Source organism: Leptidea sinapis, chromosome 17 (assembly GCF_905404315.1).
Source record: "Leptidea sinapis chromosome 17, ilLepSina1.1, whole genome shotgun sequence".
Taxonomy (NCBI): Eukaryota; Metazoa; Arthropoda; class Insecta; order Lepidoptera; family Pieridae; genus Leptidea; species Leptidea sinapis.
The window spans coordinates 1,404,666-1,410,264 of record NC_066281.1 but is presented as its reverse complement, the minus strand read 5'-3'; positions in this window follow the sequence as shown (position 1 = coordinate 1,410,264).

Here is a 5,599-nt window from a genome sequence, read left to right as displayed (position 1 = left end):
CTTGTTCTTTTATTTCGTATCGTCAAATTAAAAGAGAGATGGCGCTGCAGTGCAACCGTTAACGTTATCTTGAGTTATATCCGTTTATTTTTATTTTTTGTATTTTTAAAGTTTTTAAATATATTCAGGAAGAAATTTATTTTAAAATGTATTTTAAATTTTGTATTTATGTATATATAACCAAACAGAATCTGCGCAGTTGTTAGCCACAACATTTTTCCCGGTAGATGACGAAACCATTGAAAATGAAGATCACAGAAGCATAAGGACACAGGCTGCGCAAGTAAACACATCAGATGACAACGAATATTATGACCCACTGTTTACACGGACAGAAATTGCAGTAGCCACAATGAGTTTCAATCCCAAAAAAGCCCCAGGATCTGACGGACTAACAGCAGACATATGTCAACATGCCATAAATCATGACCTCGAAATCTTCCTCGCACTAGCAAACAGATGCCTGCAATTAAGCTACTTCCTAGTCATATGGAAAAAGGCAACGATAGTAGCTCTCAGGAAACCCGGGAAGGAAAACTATACAGAGCCCAAATCCTACAGACCGATTGGACTTCAGCCAATAATGGGTAAAATTCTGGAAAAGATGATAGTAAACAGACTGAAATGGCACATTCTACCCCGCTTAAGTGAACATCAGTATGGATTTATGCCCCAAAAAAGCACAGAGGACTCTCTCTTTGTCCTAATCAACCAAATACGATCAAAGCTAGCGCAACACAAAATAATCACAATAGTATCACTAGACATAGAGGGAGCCTTTGACAGCGCGCGCCGGCAATCAGGGTCCGTCTTGCCGAAGAAAAGTGCCCAATCAACCTAAGACGCATAATTGACAGTTATTTACAGAATTATAGACAGGTGAATGTAAGATACGGGGGGCAAGAAGTCACGAGATCAACAAGCAAGGGATGCGTGCAAGGATCGATTGGAGGCCCTATTTTGTGGAACTTTCTCTTGGATCCGCTTCTTAAGGAACTACAACGAAACGGTCACTATTGCCAAGCTTTTGCAGACGATGTCGTCGTCTTATTCGATGGAGATACCGCTAGTCAAATCCAAGGCCATGCTAATGCCGCTCTCGAATTAATGCGGGCGTGGGGTGTCAGGAACAAGTTAAAATTTGCCCCGCAAAAAACTAAAGCGATGACTTTTACCAACAAACTCAAATACGATACCCCACGTCTACACATTGGAGGGATCGACATTTGCATGGTTAAGGAAGTCAAAATCTTAGGACTCACTATAGACAATAAACTCACTTTCAATAGTCATGTTGGAAATATATGTAAAAAAGCCTTAATCTTCTATAAGAAATTAGCAAAAACAGCCCGAATAAGTTGGGGACTTCATCCTGAAATAATAAGAACCATCTATATAGCAGTAGTAGAACCAGTCATCTTATATGCCGCAGGTGCGTGGGCGGAAGCAGCAGATAAAATCTGCGTTCAAAAGAACCTAAACGCTGTACAAAGAGGTTTCGAGCAAAAGTTGTGCAAGGCATACCGGACCGTTTCCCTCAATGCAGCGCTGGTGCTGGCTGGGATACTCCCCCTAGACCTACGGATTCACGAAGCAGCCGTTCTGTATAGGGCAAAGAGGGGTGTTCCCCAGCCAGCACTCTGCGACAGGGAGGTAGAGGGAGCCCTACACAAATCTTTCTCACCCAGCGGAACGTATGAGCCTGAAGTTCGTTTGCCTAGAAAGTCAAAATGAGGTTGAAGCAAATAAAGATCAACAAGTGCGCATATTTACGGATGGCAGCAAAATAGCAGACAAAGTCGGAGCAGCACTGTCCGAATGGAGTGACGACAATGAAATCAAAAGTAAAAAATTTAAGCTGTCATCCTACTGCACAGTATATCAGGCCGAGCTTTTTGCCATACGCGAAGCTATGAGAGAAATAGAGAGGAACCCGGGAAGCACCTTCGGCATATACAGTGACTCAAGATCAGCACTTGAGACTATCACCAGTCACCACACTACCCATCCTCTAGCCATAGAAATAAAGAAATACATAAACACTTTGCAAAAACACAACAAATCAGTTTCCTTTTTCTGGTTCAAAGCTCATGCAGGGCTACTGGAAAATGAGCGTGCTGACCAGCTAGCAAAAGAGGCAACTAACTCAAAAAAGAAACCAGAATACGAACTCTGCCCAGTTTCATTTGTTAGGCGACAAATCCGATTAGAGTCGCTTGAAAAATGGAACTGGAGATATAAAAACAATGACACTGCAGGTACGACGAGAATGTTCTTCCCGGACGCAATAATTGCATATAAAGTTATTAGAAAAATAGAGACGACTGGAGTTTTAACCCAGATACTAACGGGTCACGGTGGGTTCGCTGCATATTGGCATAGATTCAAGTGTAAAGAGAACCCATCATGCCCATGCGAACCCGGAAAGGCTGAAAGCGTTGAACACGTCCTACTGGAGTGTCCAATTCACGCAAAAGAAAGATATGAGACGCAACAAAAACTAGAGATAGATATAAATTAAGAAAATGTTAGTATTTTAATTAGCAATAAGAAATATCAGTGTATATTGCCGCCGCACAAAATTATGATTTCAGCAATATGGATATCGTGTCCGAGATTCTCGAGGGTGCAGAGAATGATTTTGGGATCATTTTTGAAATCCAAGATGGCCGCCGCGCAAAATTTTGATGACAAAATTATGGGTATCGTATTCGAGGTTCTCGAGGGTGCAGAGAACAATTTTGTGATCATATTTGAAATCCAAGATGGCCGCCGCACAAAATTATGATTTCAGCAATGTGGATATCGTACCCGAGGTTCTCGAGGGTGCAGAGAACGATTTGGTGCTCATTTTTCAAATCCAAGATGGCCGCCGCACAAAATTATGATTTAAGCAATATGGATATCGTGTCCGAGGTTCTCGAGGGTGCAGAGAACAATTCTGTGATCATTTTTGAAATCCAAGAGGGCTGCCGCAAACAATTATGTTTTCAGCAATATGGATATCGTGTCCGAGGTTCTCGAGGGTGCAGAGAACGAGTTTGTGATCATATTTTAAATCCAAGATGGCCGCCGCGCAAATTTATGATTTCAGCAATATGGATATCGTGTCCGAGGTTCTCGAGGGTGCAGAGAACAGTTCTGTGATGATTTTTGAAATCCGAGAGGGCTGCCGCACACAATTATGTTTTCATTAATATGGATATCGTGTCCGAGTTTCTCGAGGGTGCACAGAACGATTTTGTGATCATTTTGAAATCCAAGATGGCCACCGCACAAAATTATGATTACAACATTATGGGTATCGTATTCGAGGTTCTCGAGGGTGCAGAGAACTATTTTGTGATCATTTTTCAAATCCAAGATGGCCGCCGCACAAAATTATGATTTCAGCAATATGGATATCGTGTCCGAGATTCTCGAGGGTGCAGAGAATGATTTTGTGATCATATTTGAAATCCAAGATGGCCGCCGCACAAAATTATGATTTCAGCAATATGGATATCGTACCCGAGGTTCTCGAGGGTGCAGAGAACGATTTGGTGATCCTTTTTGTAATCCATGAGGGCTGCCGCACACAATTATGTTTTCAGCAATATGGATATCGTGTCCGAGGTTGTCGAGGGTGCAGAGAATGATTTTGGGATCATTTTTAATATCCAAGATGGCCGCCGCGAAAAATTATGATGACAACATTATGGGTATCGTATTCGAGGTGCTCGAGGGTGCAGAGAACTATTTTGTGATCATTTTTCAAATCCAAGATGGCCGCCGCACAAAATTATGATTTCAGCAATATGGATATCGTGTCCGAGATTCTCGAGGGTGCAGAGAATGATTTTGTGATCATATTTGAAATCCAAGATGGCCGCCGCACAAAATTATGATTTCAGCAATATGGATATCGTACCCGAGGTTCTCGAGGGTGCAGAGAACGATTTGGTGATCCTTTTTGAAATCCGTGAGGGCTGCCGCACACAATTATGTTTTCAGCAATATGGATATCGTGTCCGAGGTTGTCGAGGGTGCAGAGAATGATTTTGGGATCATTTTTAATATCCAAGATGGCCGCCGCGAAAAATTATGATGACAACATTATGGGTATCGTATTCGAGGTGCTCGAGGGTGCAGAGAACAATTTTGTGATCATATTTGAAATCCAAGATGTCCGCCACACAAAATAATGATTTTAGCAATATGAAAATCGTGTCCGAGGTTCTCGAGAGTGCAGAGAACAATTCTGTGATCATGTTTGAAATCCAAGAGGGCTGCCGCACACATTTATGTTTTCAGCAATATGGATATCGTGTCCGAGGTTCTCAAGGGTGCAGAGAACGATTTTGGGATCATTTTTAAATCCGAGATGGCCGCCGTGCAAGATTATGATCACAAAAATATGGGTATCGTATCCGAGGTTCTCGAGAGTGCACAGAACGATTTTGTGATCATTTTGAAATCCAAGATGGCCGCCGCTCAAAATTATGATAACTACATTATGGGTATCGTATCCGAGGTTCTCGAGGGTGCAGAGAACGATTTTGTGATCATTTTTCAAATCCAAGATGGCCGCCGCACAAAATTATGATTTCAACAATATGGATTTCGTGTCCGAGATTCTCGAGGGTGCAGAAAATGATTTTAGGATCATTTTTGAAATCCAAGATGGCCGCCGCACAAAATTATTATTTCAGCAATATGGATATCGTGTCCGAGGTTCTCGAGGGTGCAGAGAACAATTCTGTGATCATTTTGAAATCCAAGATGGCTGCCACAGACAATAATGTTTTCAGCAATATGGATATCGTGTCCGAGGTTCTCGAGGGTGCAGGGAATGATATTGGGATCATTTTTGAAAACGAAGATGGCCACCGCACAAAATTATGATTACAACATTATGGGTATCGTATCCGAGGTTCTCGAGGGTGCAGAGAACGATTTTGTGATCATTTTACCAATTCCAAGATGGCCGCCGCTCAAAAGTATGATAACTACATTATGGGTATCGTATCCGAGGTTCTCGAGGGTGCTGAGAACGATTTTGTGAGCATTTTTCTAATCAAAGGTGGCTGCCGCACAAAATTATGTTTTCAGCAATATGGATATCGTGTCCGAGGTTCTCGAGGGTGCAGAAAACAATTTTGGGATCATTTTTAAATCCGAGATGGCCGCCGCTCAAAAGTATGATAACTTGATATGGGTATCGTATCCTAGGTTCTCGAGGGTGCAGAGAACGATTTTGTGATCAGTTTTCAAATCCAAGATGGCCGCCGCTCAAAAGTATGATAACAACATTATGGGTATCGTATCCGAGGTTCTCGAGGGTGCTGAGAACGATTTTGTGATAATTTTTCTAATCCAAGATAGCCGCCGCACAAAATTATGTTTTCAGCAATATGGATATCGTGTCCGAGGTTCTCGAGGGTACAGAAAACAATTTTGGGATCATTTTTAAATCCGAGATGGCCGCTGCTCAAAAGTATGAAAACTAGATTATGGGTATCGTATCCTAGGTTCTTGAGGATGCAGAGAACGATTTTGTGATCAGTTTTCAAATCAAAGATGGCCGCCGCTCAAAAGTATGATAACTACATTATGGGTA